The sequence below is a fragment of the Nycticebus coucang genome, chromosome 2 (assembly GCF_027406575.1).
Source record: "Nycticebus coucang isolate mNycCou1 chromosome 2, mNycCou1.pri, whole genome shotgun sequence".
Lineage (NCBI taxonomy): Eukaryota > Metazoa > Chordata > Mammalia > Primates > Lorisidae > Nycticebus > Nycticebus coucang.
The window spans coordinates 166,725,672-166,750,990 of NC_069781.1; the positions used below are offsets into that span (position 1 = coordinate 166,725,672).

General features: G+C 47.6%; 1 protein-coding gene across 1 annotated transcript in view; it reads right to left on the reverse strand.

The window, feature by feature from the left end:
- SMPD3 (sphingomyelin phosphodiesterase 3) overlaps positions 1-24,992 on the reverse strand; it is a 76,058-nt gene extending 51,066 nt beyond the window's left edge. The window contains exon 1 of the mRNA XM_053604941.1: positions 24,874-24,992. The gene's annotated coding sequence lies outside the window, so the exon portion shown is untranslated. The remainder of the gene's footprint in view (positions 1-24,873) is intronic.
- Positions 24,993-25,319: the final 327 nt, after the last annotated feature.

Genomic DNA, 25,319 nt, shown 5'->3' on the forward strand with positions numbered 1-25,319 from the left:
TGGGGGCTGCTGGGAGAGCCTGTGCTGGGCTGCACTGGTTCCTTCATTAAAGTGAGGATCTCTGAGGTCCCTTTTAGCAAAAATGTTGAAGTCACCTCAAAAAAGACCAGTTTCTGAAACCATTATTTGTATGCAAGACCCTGGCCTGGTCTATGAGATTTAAATTATGAGGCTCAACCTTCGCGCAGTCCTCAGGGGGGCTTCACGGTCTTTTCACAGTTATTAGCTCACTGATCTTCACACCAGCCTTAGAGGCAGGAACTGTTATCTCCCCATCTTATAGCTGAGGAAACTGAGGCTTGGAGAGGTGAAGTAATTGGTTCATATTAGCAAAAGAGCCAGGATTTTGATAAAGGTTTTCTGGTATCCTTGTCACCTCCTTATGGCACAGAAGGGGTCTCAAAAATCATTCTGTTCATCCCTCTCCTGAGACCTTGCTCTGCAAGGCTGAAGACTCTTCCTGGGATTCTTCAGGGAGTGACCAGCTGCTGTGATTTTAGTATGTTCCCCAAATCTTTTATGTTGGAAACTTAATCCTCAAACTCATATTAATGACGGGGCCTTTGGGTGGTAATTAGAGTTAGATAATGTGGCTGTGATGGGACCTGTGGCTTTATAAGAAGAGGAAGAGAGACCTGAGCTGTCACACTTGCCATCTCTCTCCATGGTATTCTTTCTGCCATATGTGAGACAGCAAGAAGGCCCCCACTAGGAGCAGCCCCTCCACCTTGAACTGTAAGAGATTTATCTTTTCTTTATAAATTATCCAGTGTCAGAAACTGGGCTAAGAAATCAGTAAACTGGGTTGGGTCTTATTCCTGCACCCAGACCTCTGCCTCAGGCTTAAACAAGGGGCTTTGGGCCACCTCATTGTTTGCCCAACAGGTATTCCCTAAGCTGGGTGCTATTCCAGACCCTGTCAGGTGCTCTGAGCATAAAGAACAGACCGTCACAGGTGAAGCAAGCCATGGAGGCGAATAGGGGTGGCTCTGGAGCCTGACAGTGGCTGAGAAGGGAGTGATGTCATCCGGTAGTGCAGTGCTGGGGAGAGGGTTGGGGGCAGGTAGTTTATACTGAAGGCGGACATAGCCTAAGGTGAGAGGCCCAACATGACCAAGGTCATGGTTTGGGAAGTTGCCTGCCCAGTACAAGCCTTCCCTGCCTAAAGCCAGAAGAGCTGGTTCTGTGGTTTTTGGGCATTGCTGCCCTCACTAGCCCTTCTTTCTGCTTCATCAGAAGGACACTAGCAGAGTCCTGGCTGCAAGGGGTACTGGGCTGGCACACATGGAAACATGGAAGGTGGCGTCCAGGGCCAGGGGCCACAGCAGCCCTCCTTGTCCTGGCCAAAAGCTATAGGAATGACAGTCTCTCCTGGATCCTCCCTTTGGCCAGGAGTATTGCCATGTCCTTACCTGTGTATATGTGACAGGATGTAATTACCCTAAAGATTCTTTCTAGAAGCTTTGAATCCTGAGTGGTTCCCCAGGGCACCAACCCTGCTCTTCTGCCCATTTCACTTGTGCCTGCACCATGGGGGTAGAGGGCCGCAGGAGGAGTGAGCATGTCCAGAGACCCTTGTGATTCCTGGCAGCTGCCTGCAGAGCTTTGGTTCTGTGTGCTGGGGTGGGTGGCATGGTGGTCAATCAGGACCTCAAGTCCAGCTGGGTCTGCCTCCACCATGACCTGGGTAAAGTGACTGTACTTCTGAGTCCCAATTCTCTCATCTGTAAAATGGAGGTAATCACAGCAGCCATAGCATAAGATAGCTGAGAAGATGAAATGAGAAAATCTAGACAGAATGTTTCAGCACTGTGCCAGGTACCAGCATGCTTCACAGATGCGGTGGTGTTCTGCAGAGTTATTGCCCTGGGGACTCTATTATAAACCAGAAGAATATTCCTAAGGAGACAGTGCAGAAACCTTCCCGCAGGTGTGGGAGAGAGGCCTGGGTGATGGGATGGTTCTAGGGCTGGTGGTCACAGAACCTGCTCCCAGCGACCACTGTGGGGCTTACAAGGGCCAGAATCAGAGAACCTCTGGCTTCAGACCTGTGACTGTCAGTTCTTAGCACATGGAGAATAAAAAGTGAACCTTATGGATGTCTGTGGAGGTGCACTGCAGTCATGGCTGAAACTGGTGAGGGAGAATCGGTCCTATTCCAAAGAAATAGACTGTTCAGGGTGGGTGAAGGGGGCAAGAGCCCTGTGTGCCATGAGGGCCTCCTACAGCCCAGGGCTCCCAGATTCCACATGAAGAGTAAGTGGCTGGGTTCATCCCTGGGGGAGAGAAAGGGCCTAGCTTCCTCGTCTTAGACAGAGTCCTTGGCTTCTAGGGTGTGGGACCCATGGGGAGCAAACTCCACCCAATGCCATGTGGACAAGGGGAGGTCCTTGAGGAGCCAGAGTGGCTCTCCTGGCCCATGGAGCAGGTTCAGCATGGGAAGGAGGAAGGACAGAAACTGCAGAGGCTGTGAGGACAGGCAAGAGGGTAGAGGTCCTCTGGGAAGCATTGACGCTGACCCCAAGCTTCGGGTTACTGTTAGTGCTGCGAGGCGATGAGGATGGGTGAATGTGCAGGCAGGGAGGTTGGAGGCTCTTAGGCTTTAGCCCAGTCCAGGGTTGCATTGGAGGTGTGCATTGGAGGGCACTGCCCACTGAAAGGAAGGAAGGCTACACCCCCCAGAAGGGCCAGCACCAGGGTCTGCCAGCCTTCCTCGCTTGTGCTATGCTGCAGGATTTCACTCACAGTGTGCCCCTGAGGTGACAATGTACCCCCTGTACCAAGCCTGGTATGTGAAGGGTACTCAGAGGGTGCTGAGTGCGTGGGTTTAACCAAAAAGGAGCAGAGATCCCTGGTGCTGACCATGGCCAGATTTTCATCAAGAGAAAATCAACTTCAGACTTAAGACAAAAATAGGTAAAAATAAACTAAAGGGTTTATTCTGGACCATCTTATCCATTGCAGTATTGATAATCCTGTCCTGCTTTTGCAAGGTGCATAGTATAGTTCTAAATAGTATGTTTCCATGATCAGAATCCAGCAAACACATATACTGAGCACCTACTAAGGTTCAGTGCAGAACCAGGCCTCACAGATGCCAGACACAGGTGCACCCACAAGGAAATGAATGTTGATTCAATAACTTCATTTGATCTTTGACAACTCCATTCATTATTTCACTGGATGAATGGTGAGTGGTGAGCTGGCTGACCCAGGTCACACTGACGATCAGCTCCTGACCATGCCAAGAAGCTCCTGTGGGTCTCCTACTGAACTCTGGCTGGTCCAGCGGTTCACCCCTACTGTGTGGCTTCTATACAAGTGACTCCTTGAAGGAATTTGCCGGGGGTGACTACCGAATATCTGAGGGAGAGATGCGCCTCTGCAAACTGTGAAACAATGAAAAGTTCTTAACAATTGATTTAAAATCAATATGGTGAGGAAATAGCACTCAAAATAGAAATATCCCCAAGTGGCCAAGGGACGTATCTCCATCCTTATGTCTGCTTCTGTCACTTTCCAACCCTGACAGTTTGCACACACATTTAAATCCCTCATACAGACTTAGCCTCCAACATTTTATCAATAACAAGGACCCGTGATAACGACTTGATGGTTTCTTTCTGCCTGCTACTTACTGTGTATTCATTTAATCCTCCCACCAATCTACCCAGGTTGATATGACTATTCCCATTTTACAAAGAGGAGGCTGAGGCTTCCCAGCAAACCAAGTTTCAAATCAGATTTAAACTCAGGTCTGTCTGATTTCAAAGATGGGCTTCCTTCTTCCCTGTTTTGTCAAGCTTGCAGCTGGCAGGGAAGAACTGGAAGGAAGAGTGAATGCATTTAGTGGAAGAATCAGGACCCTAAATTATCTTGAGGTCCTTGGGTAGTGCCATTCAATAGAATGTTCTGCAATGATGGAAGTATTTCATTTCTGCGCTGTCCAATATGGTAGCCACTGGCCACACACGAGGCATCAGGCACTTGAATTGTGGCTGGGGTGCTTGAGAAATGAATTTTTAATTTTATTCAACATAAATAGTTACATGTTGCTAGTGGCATAATCCTAGGACTATGGGCAGAAGTCAACAGGAAGTTCTGTGTTGGGATCTATGTAATATCTTGCATTTGGGTCACAGGAGTGGGACAGGGAGTTGAAAATGCCTGGGGGAGGTGCAGATGTGCTGTGAGCAGTCACCTCCAAATGTGGGAGCAGAGACATTAAATCAGAAAGGAAGGAGGGAGTGGGCAGGACAGAGGACAGGGGAGGAGCTTGGAAAGCGGGGGCAGGTGCAAGCCAGGTTCACCTGAGGATCTGGTCCCTTGTTCCCTATGCTGGAGGCCCAGAAAAGCAAAGGGAACAGGAGGCCTTGGGAGAGGGGAGGGTTCCGTGCCAGTTTATGGATCTGCCCACAGGGAAGCACCTTCCTGTGCCTCTGCCAGGCGTCCCAGACTTCCCGTGAGCTGTGTCCACCTTCGTCCGCTTCCCATTTCTTTGTTTGTTTTGGAGCATATGAGCAGCCTATGCCTCTTTCTCGGAACAGAGAAATAAACATCACCGTGGAGACAAACTCACTTGACTCCACTTACAGCGGCTAACGGCCCAAGATTTTCCAGCTCAAAGGCCCTTTTGCTTCTGTGAGCGTCTCCCGAGGAGATTTGGCTGTGGAAAAAGACATTAGGAAGCAGAGGCCAATAAACTGTGTATGAGCCAAAAGCCTACTAGATTAATCCTCATTGGGTGTGTCAGAGGCAGCACTTCAAATAAAAAGCCACACAGGCTGCCTCAAACAGCCCTTCTGCCCCTGGTTTGTAAATTGGATGTGCCCCACTCCCACCCCACCCTGCAGATCTGGAGGGAGCAATTGCAGCAGCAGAAAAAGCCTGGACAGCGTGCTCCAGGGAGGACTCTTTGCCCTGGACTTTCTAAGGGGAGGGTGGGTTTATCCTTTTATCTTCATGTTGTCTTGAGTTTGGACTTCAAAGGGCAGAAAGTAAATAGCAGAACTGGTCTCAGGGAGAAAAGTGCTTCCTAGGAAGTCATGCTGGGAATCCCTTTCTCCTCCTCCTTTTTTTTTTTTTGTACTGGATCTCACTCTATTGCCCAAGGTAGAGTGCATCATAGCTCACTGCAACCTCAAATCCCTGGGCTCAAGTGATCCTCCTGCCTCAGCCTCCTGGGTAGCTGGGACTATAGGTGCACACTATCACACTTGACTAATGATTTTTCTTTTCTTTCTTCCTCCTTTTTTTTTTTTTTTCCAGAAATGGGGTCTTGCTATGTTGTCCAGGCTGGTCTGAAACTCCTGGTTTCAAGCAATCCTCCCACCTCGGCCTCCCAAGTGCTGGGATTATAGGTGTAAGCTACCGTACCCAACCTAACCCCTTATTTTCTGGGTTGGATTATGGAAAAAAAGAGAAAAGATGATCTTGGGAGGCTTGTAAGGGGCAGTTCCTGAGGTCCTCACATCTTAGAAACTTCTGTGTCTGAACATGGACTAGGAGCTAGAGAGGGCACATTTGGTCCCTGCCCTGGAGGAGACAGGCAGACTTGGGCACAGATGGTCATGCCACAGCAAGGTGTACAGAAAACCAAGAGGAGACCGTAACTAGTCAGGTTCTGGAGTCTTGGAATCATGGTCACATTAAAAAATCCCAGCAGACAGTGGCAACAACTATGGTCAGAGCAGGCCAGCCTTGTCAAACCAGGGATGTGTATCAGTGGGTGAAGAGTGCTCTCTGATGGCTTCACATTAGGGCCATAGATGGGGCAGATGTGGGTGAGAGGATAGGTCCCTGCAGGGTGATAGACTTGGAATCAGCCCTAGACCACCAGGCACCCTGAGGCGGGGGGGCATGGAAACCCCAGGACTGGAGTGTTGGTGGTCTGGGTTCCACTGTGGGCAGCCAAGGCCTATCTGCCTTCTTTCTGGATCCAGTGGGCTCCAGTCCGGTGCCGTTGCCTGCCAGACCGTGCAGAGCTCAGTGTGACAGGCTGTGAGAGTCAGGTACCAGACAGGACTGCACGAGGGCTGGTTAGTGCTCTGTGCTTGAGAAGGTTTATTCTCTCTACTCAGTGATAAGGGGACTCTTGACTGCCATGGAAACCTTGGTGCTGGGCTGGATTTCCCTGAAAGGATCTGGGTAGGTTTAGGGATACTGGGCCTCCACGAGGCTGTATTGATTCCAAGAGAACAGTTGTTTCTACTCTCAGCAAGTGCTTACAGGCAGAAGAGAGAAGCTTGGGGCACCACAGGCCTTTCCTCCCGGGCCTGCTGTATAGCCTACCTGGGAAGAAGTGTGGTTGTGTCAGCCAGGGCTGACACCAGCCTGTCCTAGTTATCGTCATCAGCAGTAAGTCTTTACGTGACCTTCAGGCTATGCCCATCCCTGTTCTATTCCAAATGAAGGACTTCAGGACCAACAGAGGGATCTGTTCTTGGGACTAAGCAGTGGGTCCTGTCTTAGGAGAAGGGAGTGAAGTTTAGATCTGCAGCAAGGAAAGGAAGGATCTAGATGTTCCTGTTCCCAGCATAACTTCTTGGGAAGCCCTTTTCTATTGGTGACCAGTTCTGCTGCCTACCTCCTGCCCTTTGAAGTCTAGCCTCATGACAGTATGAGAACAAAAGGATAAACCCATAAAACCATCCTCCCCTTTGAAAGCCCAGGGCGAGGAGTCCCTCTGGAGCACGCTGTCCAGGCCTTTCTGCTGCTGCAGCTGCTCCCCCCAGATCTGCAGGCGGGGGTGGGAGTGGGTGAGGGGCACATTCAATTAGAGTGGGGCAGGCTTTCAGCGTGAGTACAGAGAACGCAGCACCCAAGGCCATCTTTGACCTGATGGCAGCATAAGCTACCCTCCCTGCCTGTCCCCCAGTCCTACCACCAATATCTTCCCCTTCCCTCTCTTCTCTTCCCACAATTTCTCTCCCTGCCTTGGCAAAGCCCACCCAGTGCAGGGCGCCCCTCTGCACAGACTGGCATAGATGCTTTCCCATTGCCTACCCGGTCATGCTTTTTAGAGACTGCAATGCCAAGGCCATGGGTTGTGATTCTGTGGTGAGAATCAATTTCATAGATGTCAATAAACTAAGAGGTGGATTAATTCAGACTCCGAGGCTGAGCCTGACAGCTATTTTGGGTCAAGTCCACATTTCATTGCTGAATGGACTCTGGCTCACCCATCCTTTCCCCCGGTCTGGCTCCTTAGCCTTCATTCTGAGTTTAGCATGCTAAATTTGGCCACTTGCCTGTGTAGAAGCCCTGGGCTAATTTCCATCCTTGAGAGCCTTTCCCTCCCCCACCCATCACCCTACTGTCATTGTAAAAACCAAACAACATGGAAGAGAATTTGAAAATACATCAGGTGGAATCATGCCCTCAATGTAGCAACAAATTCTGTTCAGCCTTCCCCTTCAGTCTGAGTCCCTGCGTGTGATGACTGACCCAGGACACTCTCTTCATGGTCTATTTATTCAGTTAATGTTAGACATCTCCATGTGGCCTTTGAGTCTTCAAGAGCATCATTTCCAGGGGCTGCAGAATGTCATGTCAAGTGGATAGACACACGTTACTTAATCATTTGCCTTCTGTGCACACTATTGCTGGGAGCCAGGTCATCTGACCTGATTTTGGCCTGTAATGCACATTTGCTGGTTGCAATGCAGGGAGGTGCCAGAGTGAGGGCAGAATTCACATGCATTTATTCATGAAGCAGTCATGAACTGATAGCTAAAGGTTATCATACCAGTGAGAAGGTTGGAGGGAAGAAGAAAATGTAGCCCTGGATACCCAGTGGCTTGAGAGTCTGACAAAGGCCCGGAGCCAGGCCCCCAGGGGCTGTTGAGGATGACGCCCAGGGAGCTTGTGCTATGTCAGGTTCTGAGGACAGAAGCTCTCAACTAATTGAGACTTGTCCTTTAGACATTAGTGCACCCCCTGTATTTATAAATAATGATAAAGCAATAAAGTTCAGGACTATTTTACTTAATGAATAAGCAGAGTCTAGGGACTTTTCCTATAATCACCTTGACTGCAGTCAAAGTCAGTGCCTTCTGATGTGTTTTGAGTGAGAGAAGGGATATGGCGCTACAGCTGCCCTGCTGTAGCTGGGAGTTCTTCCTGCGATGGCTCTCGTTTGTTATGTGTGTGCGGTAGGAGCGGGGAGCCTGAAAACCACTGTCTGATATGAGAATAACAATGACTGCTTAGTTTATGGAACTTTTGTTCCAAGGCAGACGCTGTACTAGACACTTAAGAAACAGAATTTTCTTCACAACAGTCTTTTTTAGGGGCGGGGGGGACAGAGTCTCACTGTGTTGCCCTGGGTAGAGTGTGTCATACATAGTTTACAGCAACCTCAAACTCCTGGGCTCAAGTGATCTTCTTGCCTCAGTCTCCCAAGTAGGAGTATAGGCATCTGCCACAATGTCCGGCTAGTTTTTCTAGTTTTAGTAGAGGTGAGTCTTGCCCTTGCTCAGGCTGGTCTTGAACTCCCTGAGCTCAAGTGATCGTCTCACCTCCCCAAGTACTAGGATTACAGGCATGAGCCACCATGCCCTGCTCACAATGGTCTTTTTTTTGGAGACAGGGTCTCACACTGTTGCCCAGGCTAGAGTGCCATGGCATCAGCCTAGCTCACAGCAACCTCAAACTCCTGGGTTCAAGCAATCCTCCTGCCTCAGCCTCTCAAGTAGCTAGGTATGGCACCATGCTGGCTAATTTTTCTGTTTTTAGTAGAGACAGGGTCTTGCTCTTGCTCAGGCTGGTCTCAAACTCCCCGAGTTCAAGCAATCCACCCACTTTGGCCTCCCAGAGTGCTAGGATTTACAGGTATGAGCCATGGCATATGGCTATCACAATGGTCTTTTATGGTAGGCATTATTTTCTTCACTTTAAAAAAAAGGAGGTTGTGAATGAGAAAAGTTAAGTGACTTGCTAGAGTTTACTTAGCAACACCTTTTATTTTTCCAGAACCAGACAGCTGCATAGTATTTCCTGAACCCATTTTTCCAAGGAGTGGCTCCCACATGTTTGTCTTTCAAAACAAAATGGTAACTAGATAGCAATTGAGACCTAGGAATATAAGAGGAATTGTATGTAATAATTTTAGAAAGCTCTCTTAAAGTAATTTCCTTTCCAACGAGAGTATGTACTTAAAGCTGAAATTGATGAGAATATATGTTTAGAATTAGTACTTAAGTTTATTTTTGTCCTTTTCAAAAGAGACTGTGCCTTGTACTTATAAAAGCCTTTAAATTAACATACCACATCAGCAGGCTAAAAACCCAACCTCATCTTTACTCATTTTACCAGTAGATTCCAAACTTTAGGGAATTTACATACCTTCTGTTCTGCCCTGAGAAGTCAGGAGGCCAGACCAGAAACCACTGACCAGCAGATCTCGGTGGTGGAGCAGAGTTTGTCCACTGAACTGGTGGTGGGCTGGCTGTGTGTGGTGGGCAGAAGAAAATCTGGGAAGTCCTGAGTGAGCATTCCAAGTGCCAGGAAAGCCTGAGCCTGGTTTTTAAAATTTGACTTTGTTGGTTTTGATTACTGCCATAACCATAGTTGATAATCCTGTTAAGTCAGAGCCACAGGTTTCATATTTGGATGGCACAGAGTGGGTCATACTCAAGGTGATGGTTTATTCTGATTTTTTTCATGGAAACCTTCTACATCTGATTGTTGGATGCCCAAATGCTTTCGACACCACCCTCTGGGGGCATCTCGGCCTCGCAACTAATCTCTGTCCCACCCTCACATGCTTCAAGGGCCTTGACTACAGGCACGTCCACCATCCCTGCCCCATATCTATGGGCTGATGTCCAGTCTTCAGGTTGATGTACACTTTTGAAGCCCTGCGATGTGTTCTGGGGCCAGATATGATTTAGGAGTTCTTAGCTTATAGAGGGGAGTTATGTCCCTGTATAAGAGTAACTGAGGTCACCAGGGGCATGGAGAGGGAGTAAGCAAGGAGGCCTGGGTATGTCCCAGAACAACCACATTTGAGCTGCCAGGGGAGCATGGAAAGCATACAACAGCAGGGATGGGAACTGAGTTGGGAGAACGCAGTACACTGGAGCAAAAAGAGGGTCTCAGGCCAGGACGGCCTGGAAGAGCCAGCAGGTCCCAGCTGTGTGGGCCTGCTGGGATTCCTGTCTGCTGCTTTTGTTTGTTAAATTTTACACAAGCCCCACCAGGAATGTATGGTCTCAGATCTTGGAAATTCTAAACATTATGTTATAGGAGATGAGACTTTATTTTTCAGTTCACTTTTGAAGTCATGAAATATATATGACCATTAAAGACCCCTAGAAGAAAATGTGGAAAGAAAAATTTTCAAGACCTAAATTTCAACTTTTTTTTTTTTTTTTTTTTTGTAGTTTTTAGCCGGGGCTGGGTTTGAACCCTTCACCTCCAGCATATGGGGCTGGTGCCCTACCCCTTTGAGCCACAGGCACCGCCCCTAAATTTCAACCTTTCTAACTAAACACACCAAACGTTAACATTTTGATGTATTTTATTGCAGTGGCTTTTCTGTGGTTTATGGGTTTTAAAATGCAATTATAATTATACTGTGTATACAAATGTGTACTAAATTTAACACAGCAAAAGCATCAATTTACGGCTTTTAAAACACTGCAAACATCATTCAGATTGGTACAAAATTTAGTACCCATATTTTAATTCAGTCTTCACTGTGAGTCCTTTCTGTCATATACGCTTTGGCTACTTGACATCAGATACTGAAAGGAGCATGTCAATTTATGCCCACAACTGTTGTTTGGCCAAATTCTTGCATTTCTAATGGTGACGGATTTTGCCTCCTGTATTTCGATGCTAAAGTACTGAGTGTACAAATGTTCAGAACAGTTATGCTTTCACAATTGCTCCTATGAATATACAATTACCCTTTTTATCCTGCTTGACGCGGCTTATTGCCTTAAATTGTGCTTTGTCGGATATAGACCCTCACGCTTTTTCTTTTGTTTGCATTTACCTGGGATAGCTTTGCCTACCTAGGAGCCATTTAATTTGGGGTGAGTCTCTTGTATTAATTTAATCTGGGAACCATTGTCTTCTAACAAGGGAATGTCAGCGCTTACGTTTATTGTCATAACCATTCCGGGTGGCCTCCTCTCATCATGTTTTATGTTTTGTACATTTCCTTTTTTGACTTAAGAGCCATAGCTGGTGATTTCTTTTCTGCAGTGATTTGGAAGGGAAACGTCTTGTTTCTCCTTTCACTGATCTGCATTCTATTGCCTCCAATGAATGTTTTCAATTGTTTCTGTTCAGTCTCTAAGCCCTACTTATCTCAGCCTGTCCTCATCTCCTTTGGTGGAGACATCCTCCTCTGAATGGTTTTTTAAAGGCTCTGTGTTGATTTTTCTTTGTTTGCTAACTCCAGGAAGGGAGTCCTACCTGTCTGGAGTAGAGAGCTGGCAGGCCGCTCTGGGACGTGCCCTAGTGCTTCCTGCGAGATGAAGGGACCATCTAGGCCCAAGTCAGAGGGTGTATGTGTTTGCTGGAGGTGATGGGCAAGGTAGGAAGTGTTGTCACCACCACTTGTGTGTGACAGCCCTCCTTTCAGGCAGCCTGAGTAGATCTGGTCCTAACTGGCAGGGATGAGCTCTCTACAGGGACAGGGAGAGGGTGGGAGACCTGAGTTGGCTCTGGCCTGGACAGGTGGCTCAGGATCTATTAGTCTCAGGTGTGAAGTGTCCTGGGCACACAAATTATTTTCAAAGATCTGTTTTAAGACTTGTAAGTGGAATTTCAGTGGGGCTTGTTCAGTGACTCCATTTGTCTACTCTCCTAACCAGGTATTGCTCTATTATCTATTAAAACTCCCTACAGGGCAATTAGTGGCTTTAAATGGTTGGTTTAAATTTAAACATTCTGTTTTTTTTTTTTTTTTTTTTCACTTATTCAAGATGGTTACTCCTCTGTATTCTCTAACACTGAGGTGCCAGTTCTGGGGAGGGTAGGGACTGGCTTGGGGGTGTGGAGAGACAACTTGCCAGGGTCCAAGAAGGTCTCCAGTGGGAGAGATAGGCCTTGTCTTCTGAGTGGCCTGAGAGGCAGGGGTGCCTGTTGCTAGCAATCTTCCATTTGATTGAGCCAAGACTTTCCTTTTTATTTTTTGCAGTTTTTGGCCAGGGCTGGGTTTGAACCCGCCACCTCCAGTATATGGGCCTACTCCTTGAGCCACAGGCGCCGCCCAAGCCAAGACTTTCCTAAGAGTAGCCTCAGGAACTGGCCACAGATCAGAAGACCTGTTTATGAGGAGGGGGTAGGGCAGTGTATACAGTGGGGGGGGGGGCAGCCTGGTGCCTGGGGACAGTAATAAAACAAAAAGGCAACTCAGGAGAGCTAGAACATTTCCACTGGAAACCTCACAAGCACCAAGTTCCTCTGGGGCCAGGATCACAGCTGATCCTCTAGATCCCTTGGGACATGCCAATCATAATCAAGAGGCAGCATCACCAGGGTCCAGAAAAAGAGGTGCCAAGGAGACCTTGTGGTGGGAATAAGGCACCAGGGCCGGTCACTGGAAAGCAATGTCATCACTCTAACTTTCATGCTACCCCAGCCCACATGGTCAAGACAGCTATCAACCAGGCCTGCAGAGCACCAGAATAGGAAATTAGAAACATAAGTTCTATGTCCAGTCGTTCAACAGACCAATCTGAATTTCTTACCGTGTCTCAAAGTCCTCCAACACATTGGCTTTTCCCCTTCTATGTGTGTTGGTGTAAATCCTCTGACTCAGGTGTTAACATCTGGACCCAATACACAAGACTGCGTGTGTGTTCCCTCCGGCAGAATCAGTCACTCCTCTATGTTCCCAGTGCTCACGAATCTTGCTGCATTGTAATTATCTGACTCTGTCTGTCTTCCTTGGAGGACTGAGTACCTAAGGGCAGGGACTTTGTGCTTTTCTTTGTACGTAGTAGGCACACGATAGATTTGCTACATGAATGTTGATGATTTCACAGCTCTTCACTCACTATATATAAGTTACCGTGGCTTGGCCCTATTCAATGTGAAATTCCTTTATAATTAATTAATTTTAAATTATGTTCTTCTGAAGGTTAACAACTGAAAAATTGTACTTTGCTCAGTGTAGCATGCCTGCAGGAAGCATGGCTGCTTGGACCACACTGCTTCATGGTGCCCCTTGTTGCAGCGTACTCTAATTGCAGGCAAATGGTCTTGAGAGCCTGTCTTTCAAAGAAAGTGTGTAGGAAGACCATTTTCATTGAATGCAACAAGCTTCTGGAATACAACAGCCTTTGCCTTCTTTGCCTTTATTCTGCTACCCCAGGTTCCACAGCTGGGCCTGCTTAGACCTGATGTGAGATAAGGCTGGAAGCATTTATAAAATCCCAATTTGCCTCACCTGTTGGGCTACATTATTCCAGAGGCATGAGGAAGCACCTATAAGGGAATATCATGAGGTGGTGACGTGCATTTGCACATTTTCTACACCGAATACCTTGTTCTATTTTAGAATTGACTGACTCCCTGAGGACAGGAACTATGTTTCATTTATTTCCATGCCCCTACTGCTGAGCACAGGCCTTACCCCAGAGTGGAGGCAGGTGCGTGAACTACCGTGTGCCAGGCCTTGTGCTGGGGGCTCATCATGGAAATGTCAAAGAATTGATAGTCAGATCCTTGGGGTTAGAACAGTCAAGTAAAAGGGACCTGGCTCATAAAGTTGTTCTAAAGTAACTACACTGCCCTGCTTTCTGATGTTCCACCATTCCAAACACCTGTGCCTTTATTATTGTTATTCTGATTATTATTAACTTGATTTTATTCTTCAGAAGTTACCATTCAGCCCTGATGAATTCAGTGTGTGTTGACACACATTAATTGTTACTGAGGTTAATAGCCCGAGGAGGCCTTAACATTCCATTACCAAGTGTTTATCATTTCTCATTAGTGATCCATTTACAACCACTAGCAACTTATCCCTGGACAACTTAGCAAAATCTTTGAGGCCTTTCCCATATTTGTATTAATCCTTTCAGAACTGTGGAGGGCATATGGAATCCTAGCATGACTTTTCAAAGAAAACACAGTGAGGCACCATGATCTCTTTCATCTGCTATCATTTTGCACATCAAAATGCCTCTTTTACTCATCAAGGGACTCACTCATAGCTGTGAAAGTTACCTCCCCTCTGCCTTGCATCCTCCTCAGAATTGCAGGTGCCTCTTGGAAGAAGTGCTGCGTTCATGCCCCTCTCCCTTCCTGCCTTTGTTTTCCATTGTCATTATAAGCGTAGCCATGGAGAGAAATCTGGTGCAGATTGTGACTGCAGCCATTAGAAAAGATAGATTTTCCTTCTAACCAGCCTGAGGAGGATGGGATTTGGTTTTCAGCCCCTGAAGCCTACAGAGGAATAAACAGAATGAATTCAATATGGTAAGTCCAAAAAATCTCCTTTTGTGGAACAAGCTCTCTGCATGGGAGGTGACCACTGACTGCTGGGGACTGCATTCACAAAGGGCTGTGGCATTTGCAATAACCCCGACTCAGGCCCTCCTAACAGCCACCCTGGGAGGCAGCCACTCAGTGGTGTCCCTGGGGGATCGTGAACCAAAGGATAATACTGCCTGCTTCCCAGAGCACAGGGAAAAGGTCTCAGCCCAGGGAGCAAATCTTCTTCCTCCTCCCTCTCCGAGAAGACCTCTCCTAAGCTTTTGCCTGGGTTTGGGCACTGTATAATAGCTGTGCTTGGCATCTGCACTTCCTGGCAGTCTTTGCTGCCTGCCATTTGACACACGCAGCAATCCTTGTAGCAAACTTGCCACCCTTCTTCTGCCTAGGGCTTTGGGGAAGTCCAGATGAGAGAAAGGCCATGAAAATTCTTTGAAAAGTATAGAGTACTAGCAGGAATGCTGGACCATTGTGCTATCTGGCCAGGCCCTCCACAGGCTCTGGCTTTGAGACACTTGGTGAGCACACTCAACACTGCAACAGAATGTCCCAATTCAGGGTGGCGCCTGTGGCTCAGTGAGTAGGGCACCGGCCCCGTATAACGAGGGTGGTGGGTTCAAACCTGGCTCTGGTGAAACTGCAACAACAACAAAAAAATAGCTGGGTGTTGTGACAGGCACCTGTAATCCCAGCTACTCAGGAGGCTGAGGCAAGAGAATCGCCTAAGCCCAAGAGCTGGAGGTTGCTGTGAGCTGTGATGCTATGGCACTCTACCGAGGGCAACCAAAAAAAAAAAAAAAGGTCCCAATTGAGTGAGATGCCCCAAATTCATGGTTTTGAATTCCACATCCCTTTCTTTGCCTATGAACATTTTGGGCACTGTAACACTTCTTAGACCACCATTAAAGGCTTTCTAAACAACTCTCCTCCATTTCAGTACCTCCGGGACATGCCAATGGCATTCCTACTCCTGTTCATTTGATCACAGCTTTTTCCCGTCTTCCTTGACTAGCCCATAAACCCCTCAGAGCCCCTTAAATGTTGTATCCACATTTAAAGACCACGCAGAAGATCTCTGTACAAGCTGAGCCACAAATAACCTCTACCTCCTTCAAAATAACAGTTATTGGGTTCCTGTTGTCCTTGAACCAGAGAGGCATTGATCTCAATGGTTAAGAACAGGCTCTGTAGTCAGATCACCTGGGTTGGGGATCTGGTCCTCTTACTGTCTATGAGACCTTGGGCAAGTTACTTAAAGTCCCTGAGCATTGCTCTCCTCAGCTGCAAAATAGGGATAGTAACGAAGCTCTTATGTACTTATAAGCTGCTGAGCACAATACCTGATCCACTGTAAACACTCAATAAAGGAAGGTTAGAATTAACCCTAACCATTGTCTCATATGTTGCCATGTAATTGCCACCACAGACCAGTAAAAGTTGGTTTTATTGTCCCAGATGAAGAAAACGAGGCCCAGAAAGGTTAAAGCACTTGCCCAGGGTCAGACATTTGGTGGTGAAAATGAGACTGATTCAGACTCAAGTCTGTCTGGTTGGAATCCACAGCTTTGCCACTGCCATGGCCAACCCACCACCTGTAGTTCCTTCAGCCCTGATCCTTGGTTCAGTTCGCATGTGGGTATCTCTCCTCTCCCCAGCCAGCCTCTTGTTCCCATAGCAAGAATTCTCAAAACAACCCAGCCCAGTTATCATTTATAGAGTGAATAAAAGTATGAATTAATGAGAAAAGTAGCATTGCAAGGTCAGACTATCCCCAAAGACCTCAGCAGTGATACTTGGTTCCTAGAAGTCAGGAGCTTGTCAACCAGGAGTGTTCCTACCTGCAGGCTCTTTCCCACCGCAACTCACCCACCACACTTAGAGCCGGGAAATCTAACCGAGTTTTTCTTCTAAGATACTGTGGGACTAATCTTACTGTTTACCCTATAGTTCAACACGCTCTGTCAACAAAAGCCTTTGCTGAGCTTAATGTCTATTTCTTTGGTCTTCTTCCAGAAGGCAGACTTTTGGAACAGGAAGGGATGGTCAAAGACAGCAACAAAGTGCCCTGGGAGGCTTGGCTTCTGGATTTAGGTCCCCTCTTTTTAACTCAAAGCTGCATGTAGAGTGCTGTAAACATCAAGGGCAGAACTTGAGGATAAACATAAGGGAGAACAAGGCCCATTTTGCTGCTTGTGTCATTATCTCGGGGGAAGGACCTCAAATGTGTTCATTGGACAGCAAAGAACATGCAGTATTGTATAGTGTGCCCAAAGCTACCAAGACCCTACGTTTTGGTGTAGACATAATAGGTGAAACTGTCCTTTCAACCCCCTCAGGGACTGAGTGAGGATGGGAAATGAATTAGAATTACAGAAAAGGTTCTGGAGATTCTGAACAGCAAATTCTTTATTAAAGAACACTTGAAATCCCATTTAGTCATAGCTACTATCTGTTGAGTGCCTACTATTTACCAAGTATTTTATTTGCAATATCTAATTTATTTATTTTTTTATTTTTTGAGACAGAGTCTCACTGTGTTGCCCTGGATAGAGTGCTGTGGCATCACAGCTCACAGCAACCTCAAACTCTTGGGCTTAAGCAATTCTGTTGCCTCGGCCTCCCAACTAGCTGGGACTACAGGTGCCTGCCACAACACCTGGCTATTTTTTTGGCTATTTTTTTGGTAATTGTTATTGTTTGGCAGGCCCAGGCTGGATTTGAACCTGCCAGCTCATGTGGCTGGTGCCCTAGCTGATGAGCTACAGGCACTGAGCCGCAATATCTAATTTAATCTTCACTGCAGCTTGTGAGAGAGTTGTTGCTATCTCAGTTTTACATAAGAGGAAACTGAGACTCAGAGTCTTGACCAAGGCCAATGAGTGCAGAACAGCATTGATCTTGGGAATGTCTGATTCTTGTTCAAAATCTTTCTCCCAGAGCACAAGGCTCTCATTCCCCTGAGGAATCTTGGAGTCTAAGAGACTTAGAGCTCTTGGGTTATCTAGTACAAGTACCGTCTAATCATCTTCTTCCTCAACCCATTAGCAGAAGTCAAGACCTGTGCATAATGCAGTTAGCTAATTTGTTTATTCATTGTATGCTATGTAAATGGCTTGAAGTCTTTCCTCAGTATCATCTGCCAGAAAATAGGGGCCACATCACGGTAACTGATGAGTTTATACTTAACAAGTATTTTCAATCATGTTTTAACTAATAATCTTTTTCCTGCTCATGCTCCTGCCTGATGCCTCATCTTGTAAAATTGTGTAAGCCGTGTAAGCCTCCTCTGACAGTAACCACAGTTAATATTAAGTGAACACTCACTATGGACCAGTCACAGATCTAAGTGATTTAGTTCATAACATACGAGGCAGGCTCCATTAATCATCCCTGTTTTGCAGGTGAGGAAACAGAAGCACAACTTGCTCAAGGTCACACAGCCTAAACAGCAGAGCTGGGATTCAATCCCAGGCTAATCGATTACAGACCTACTTTGCAAAATGCCTCAGTTTGTAAAGAAGATGTCCCCCTAAATGGGAACACTCTAGAACAACATGTTCTGTAGGAATATAATGTGAGTTATAAATGCAAGTCACATCTATTACTATAATTTTTTTAGTGGCTACATTTAAAAAGAAAGAAAAAAGTAGAAACAAGTATAATTTTAATGATATATTTTATTTAACTCAATATATCTAAAATATTTCAGACTGTAATGAACATTACTGAGATATTTTACATTCTTTTTTCATACTAATTTTTTTTTTTTTTTTTGGAGACATAGCCTCAAGCTGTTGCCTTGGGTAGAGTACCGTGGTGTCACAGCTCACAGCAACCTCCAACTCCTGGGCTCACGGGAGTCTCCTGCCTCTGCCTTCCCGAGTAGCTGGGACTACAGGCACCCGCCACAACGCCTGGCTATTTTTTGGTTGCAGCCGTCATTGTTGTTTGGCGGGCCCGGGCTGGATTTGAACCTGCCAGCTCAGGTATATGTGGCTGGCGCCTTAGCCACTTGAGCCACTGGCGCCGAGCCTCATACTATTTTTTTTTTTTAACATCTGATGTATGTTTTTACTTATGGCAGATCTCAATTGGGACTCGCCACATTTCAAGTGCTCAATGGTTACATGTGGCCAGTAGCTACCATATTTGACAACACAGATATAGATGGACAGTCTAATTTTCCTATTTCATCTATTTTTTTTTTTTTTTTTTTTTTTGTAGAGACAGAGTCTCACTTTATGGCCCTTGGTAGAGTGCCGTGGCCTCACACAGCTCACAGCAACCTCCAACTCCTGGGCTTAAGCGATTCTCTTGCCTCAGCCTCCCGAGTAGCTGGGACTACAGGCGCCCGCCACAATGCCCGGCTATTTTTTGGTTGCAGTTTGGCCGGGGCCGGGTTTGAACCCGCCACCCTCGGTATATGGGGCTGGCGCCCCACCGACTGAGCCATAGGCGCCGCCCTATTTCATCTATTTTAATTTTAAATTTGGGCTTTGTGTTTGGATTAGAAATGTGCCCTTTGGATAATTTAATGAACAGAGCAACCTTTTAGGACAGTGGAAAGATCATGCTTTAGGCATCAGAAAGCACAGGTTTTAAGCCCCATCTTTGCTGCTAACCAGGGATGTGTCCAGAGCAACCCTCAACTTCCCTCAGCCTTTTCCCTCATATTACAAAAGAATGATGGATTATGATTATTACGTTTTTTCCATTTCTAAAATTTTCTGGTTATAGCACATACCCTTTTTAGGGTTTCTACATCTGTTCTCTCATTCCTTTCAAGATTTCTATATGACAGGACTTATCCCACCTTGGGTTGTATTCTCCATGCCTGGCTCTGTGCCTGGCACACTGCAGGCCCAAGAAATGTTTTTTGAATGAATGAAAATCCAGTCCTCCTTTGAAGGATCCCTGGGCCTCCCAGTTTTGCCAGAATAACTATAGCAACCTTAGGAATTGCACTTTTGTTTCCTTTCTCATATTGGACTGAAATCTTGACAATCTAAGCTTTTTGAAGGGTTACAGCCAGGATTAAAACCATTTTCTGATCCTATTAGCAGAGGAGATGGTACTCAGCCCTGGGCATGGCTGCCTAGAGACCCCCACAAATGGCCTCCCTCCTATTACATGCTGTTCTGAGGCTAAAGAGAGTTAATTAATGACTCTAAATAAGAAAACAATCAAATCTGTCTGCGGTCATATGAGTCACAGCAGACCCAGATGGGGAACTGGGTCCTTGGCCTCTAAGTGCCCTTAGGAAAAGCAACAGCGGTCTTTGCTCCTTTAGTCAGAGCTCTGCAAAGGCCTGGCCTGGAAGGGGAAGGAGTCAGTCAAAAGGGAATGGAGACCCAGCTTGATATCTTAAAAGGCCAGGCCACCTATCTGAGTGTTATATAGACTCAGGCTCACGGAGAGGAGAAAAAGCACAAGTCTCTTCCTCTTTAACCCCTTTAGATATCTAAACCTACACTTACCAAATGAGAAGTTCTCAAGAACAGGTCCCTGTGTATGTGTTGCAAGATTTGGGCAGATGAAACTGCCATCTTAGGAGGTCCAGAGGACACATGGTCTGAAGTTCACCAAGCCCCAAACCTGTCCACACTCAAGAGTCTTGCAGCCACATATGAAGGTAGAGCTTTGGCTGGGATGACACAAGGACAGGAATGTGACGCTTCCTGAGATCGCTGGGGCCCACAACAGTGAAACTTTGATTTAGGTATTAGAGGCTTTGCTGTGAAAATCTACGAGCAGGACTAGGTGGAGAGAGTCTCTTAACAATATCCAGATGTCTTTAGCTTTGGAACAGAATGCCAGAAAATAATGATAAGCCCTATTTCTTTGACTCTATGTGCGTTCTCTGTCAAATAATAGTCTCCTTATAGGAGATTTTTTTCTTACTTTACTAAAAAGGGAGAAAAAAAAACCTATGATACCCTGCTGCCATCCAGGCTTGGCTTCTTGTGAAAATTTTCTACTCTGGGATAAAAATCCTGAGCTACTGGTTATAAGGGTCATTACATTGCCCTTTTCCCTTCTTAGGTAACCAAGTTCAGGTAACAAACCTTTACCAGGATAAGATAAAAAGTGGGTGGCACTGTCCTTACTGAGCTTGAAAAGACTGTGATTTGTGTCTGAATCCTTATTGATCCCTAGTCCCTTTCCTTTAGAATTCTGCAACATTATATAGGACAGTCCAATGCCTCAATTTTGTTTCTATAATAGCAATAGGGAAAAAATGGGAGAGGGGATTCTAGAGCAGAAGCTAAACTCTGACCTTTCTGTGTGACCTTGGGCCATCCCTTTTCCTCTCAAAGCTTTGTTTCCTCCTCTTGAAAGTGGGAATAACATTGCCACCTACCTCATAGGACTGTGAGGATTAAATACATTCTGGCATGTGAAGAACCAGACTCAGAAATGTTTCCTCTTATTATTAGCTCGTAATTCGTAAAACAGGATTGCTTCCCCAGCTCTTTGCTTCCTGTTCTGTTCTGGGATCAGCTTTGGGGGAATTTCACAAAGGCGATGGCTCTTCTGCTCCATGCCCTAAAGTCCTCCCTTCTCACCAGGTGGGCTGAGGCCAGTGCTCCAGAACCTTGGACAGCTCCACTCCTCAGCCACTCAGTTGGCTGCCTGAGAAAGCAGGAGGGACTTGGGGAAATTTCCCAGAAAGGCTGCATTAGTGTGGGGATTTAGAAATCCCAGGGGCTGCAGTCTCACTCCCAGTATGTTGCCGCTGGCATGCATGTTCAGATTCTTTAACGTGACCAGCCCTCCTGGAAATTTCTAAGGAGCCTCTCCTCAGAAAGCTGTAACTCCACCCACAAGATTTACTGAATATTAGGGCCCTTTTCTTCTTTCCTATGAACTCCAAGAATTTTTTTGAGCCCTAAAAGAACAGAAACACCACCCACATCTTCCTGTATCTGCTGATATTTAATTTGTTTGGCTTCAGTACAGAGATTAAACATTCTTGATTAACTTCAAGTAAAAATAACAACGTATGAACACGAGGAAATGTTTTACAAGACAAAGATGTGGGTATGAATTAAAAAAGAAACATAAAATAATGGTATTGCCTGTAGGTGATGTTAAGCACCACTCTCTAATCAGGATAAGCAGGTGGTTCAATTTATGAGATAATTTAGCTTTTCACTCTCCAATGCAGAACACAACACCATATGCAGTCACCTTCCGAACAGGCAAGGAAGAGATTAAGTCCTATTTTTACTTTATGCTACTGAGTCACATAGTTCAATGCAAATCACATGGATGCCAAAGTAAGAACAATACCAGGTATTTAAATATCTCCTTTCCTTTGAAGCGCTCTAAAGATTTTGTGACTGCATGAAATCCCTTCAGTGTAACTCCAGAAGAAGAGACACATGTCACTAGGTGGGCATTTAGGACTGAGGATGTCTCATCCATCTCCCCCACTCTTGTCATTAGGACTGGAAGAGCCATTGTTTGCCAGCTTTTTGCTTTTAGTAACAGCCTCCAGATGTCTGCACTTTCTGGGCAACGTTGTGGTTGAGGACAAGAGGGCTGGTCTTTGAAAAATATGTTATTGACTAATAATATATTAGTCTCTCTAATATGAGAGAGAAAGAGAAGAAAATAAACACGGAATAGGAAATGGGGCAAAGGGATATAGAGGTAGAGTGAGAGACTGGAAAGATTCCCACTCCTCCCTGAGCTTGATAAATGTTTTCCATGCGTTGTCTTCAAAAAACAGATTTGATCCCTACCCTCAACTGGATGGAAACTTGAACAAAGCCCTTCAGGCCCTCTTTAAACATTTCCATGGAGGCGACGACAGCAGCAGTTCCACTGTTAGAACTAGCTTAAAGGAACTACAGACATAACTCAGGAGTCTGAGACTAGATAGGGAACTACCAAATGGAAACGTTTGTGGTTTTCCCTAGCAATGTCCATATCTCCTCCAAGCCTCCACCATGGGGGAGTGTTAGTTGCCAAATTGCACCTTGGCTTAACTTCCTCCCAGCAGAGGTCGCTGTGGATACTTTCAGTGGATACTTGTGAGGATTGGACTAGGCAGGCTGGGCTGGATGGTAGTAGCTCCAGTGGCTGGTACTTGCTCTTCCTGTTGTTCCTAAATGCAGTCTAGCCCCTTATCCCATGAGAAGGAGATCTCTATGGATATTATCTCAAATCCACACAGCATATTTTCTATAAAAGTGCTGTGAAAATGAGGTCACTTGCTGGGGGTGGGCATCTCTGGGAGGGCTGTGCTTGTCCTGCAGGGGATCCCTCTGTAGTGATCTGTTACTTTCATATTCTCTCTCTGTGTATACCTAGTATTTGAGACACCATTTGCGATCAGGCAACCTGAGTCCCATCGTCCTTCCAGACATGGAGGCAAACATGACAAAAGTTGCCTTGCCACACAGTCTTCCATTTACATGGTAAGTGACTCTGTTGATGACCTGGGTGTGAGAAGGCTGGTTGAGGAGAGGGCAGAATTCTGGTCCTCAGTGCAGCCCAGTACAGCAGGGTAAGGTTTCTGAGGGAAGGGCAGAGCAAGGCACTGTTGAGTGTGTTAGGGTTAGTCCTGAAGAAGGGCTAAAGAAAGCTTCCACTTGCAGGGCCATAGTATGCAACCTGAAGCTGCCTCTACCCTGAGGACATCCACTCTGACCCTAGATCATTACTATGACTTGAGAGTTGAAGAGGTGACTACCCTGCTCCAAACCCAGCAGTAAGTGGTTTTTGTCACATACACAGCCAATGCACAAGTTCACAATGGCACACACGAACGCTGGAACACACGTTAACACCCACGTTCTGACCCATGCTGTCACCCATACAAACCCTCACGCATTCCTGTCCCAGAGCCAAATTTGACCTAACATGGCTGATGGGGTATGGGACAGTCCAGTCAGATGCCCATCCAGTCCCTGGCCCACTCATGTCCCGAGTCCCAGGCCCCTCCCTCAAGGTGGAGCCCCCGCCTGTCCCCTTTCCTCGTGGTCACAGGCCCTGATGGGGCCCTGGTCACTACAGTGCACAAGGAACCCTGGGTGCCTGGGTTGGCCTTAGGGTAGTGGGTGCAGAAAAAGAAAAGGGTATGGGGCATAGTGCCGTGCTATGGCTCAGCTGCTGCTCCCCTAGGGATTTTCCATCCCGGCTTGCTCTGGCTAGTGAGCAGCGAGAGCGCTTTGTCTCCCTCCCCACTCCTGGCACGTTTCTGTGGAAGCTACCCGTGCCGCGCCCGAAGCCCCCCCTCCCTTGGCCGCGCCCCCAGCCCAGCCCGCGGCGCAGGCCTGCCAGTGTGGCGACCGCCGCTTTGTCCTCTCACAGATGCCTGTGCCAAGCGCGAAAGCCCCGCGCCCAGAACAGCCGCCGCGCGTCTGGGACACAGGTCCCGATGCTCGGATTTGGGGCGTGCCCTGAACAGAGGGGAGCAGCACCTGAGGACCTGCAGGTGCGGGGCTCGGGGACTTCTGCCTAGAGCTCCCGGGTGCTTGAGAGGGGACCTGCCCCCATCCCGCCCCACACATGCCCATCTGGGGTTGGTCCCCCACTGCGGCACAGGAGCCTCGGTCCCGGACATGGTGGGGTAGGGAGGGTCATCTTGACTCCTAAATCGTATTCTGGACCTGGATCCAGGTGGAGAGGGCCTGAGAGAAAGGTCCGAGTGGAGAGGTGGGGAGGAGTCCCTTGTCCCCTCTTCCTTCTCCTCACACCACCTCGCACACCCAGGCCACTCCGACCTTACCGGTGACTCTGAGCAGGGTGGGGAGAGGTCTCCCAGCCTCTTCTCTCACCCCGGTCCCCTCCCCCAGTAACCTAGGATGGTCCAAGTGGGAGGGCTAAGAGTCTTCCATCTCCATCCACATCCTTGATCCTCCTTTTGACAAAACCCTAGGCTGCAGGAGGAGGAGGCACGGAAGAAGGGTCTTCCTTACATCCCAAGCAGCCCTTCCTCAACCCCAGGAGGGTCTGAGTAAGGGAAGGAGCCCGCAATCTCATCCTTCACAACCAGACAGCTTTTAAGCTCCAGCCGCCGGGGTGTTGTGGGGAAGGGTCCTCGTGCCTCTGAGCCTCTCGTCCCAGAACACCCCCTCCCATCCTCAGCAATCCAAGCAGCCTCGTCTTCAGGCGCAGGGGCAGGGAGGTTCCAAGCGCTGAACGCTCTTCCAGAAGAGATGGGGGGGACTCCCCAGCCCTCTCTCCTCGCACACAAGAACTCTCTCAACCACAAAACAAAAACGAACCTCAGCTGCTCGGACCTTAGGCGCCGGGCCACAGAGGCCTGGAGTCAGTCAGCAGCTCTCTGGGACAAGATGGTCTAGAGATCGGCGAGAACAGGTCCCACCATCAACTCCCCAGGTCCCCTCATGTCTCAGTCCAGCCCCTCCCCAATAAAACAAAAGAGAATTCAGTAGCACCGACCTCTGACGGCGGGCAGGAAGGCGGTCAGTGCCCGGCAGCACACCCAGCTCCTCCCGGATCCTCGCGGCTCCGAGCTTTCGAGGCGAGTGCGGCGGCGACCGCAGCTCTCACGTCCGGAGCCTCCCTAGGACTCAGCACCTGGAGCGGCGAACAGCTCCGCGCTTCATTCCTCCGCCCCGCCTCCCCCGCGCTGCCGTAGCCAATGGCTACTCGGGCCCCGCCCAGAAGACAACCCATTGGGAGAGGCCGCCCCACTCCCTGCGGCTCCGCCCGCCAATTCCTGGATCTCTCTGTCAAGACCACATCCCCCAGAGACCGCTGGCTTTTCGCACAGCCTTCTGGAACTTGTAGTCCCCTGAGGACGAGGGGTGGGCTCGTGCCGCGGGCAGGCGGGCCGAAACGGACTTCATTTCCCAGAGTGCATTGAAGAAATTCAGACGCGGAGG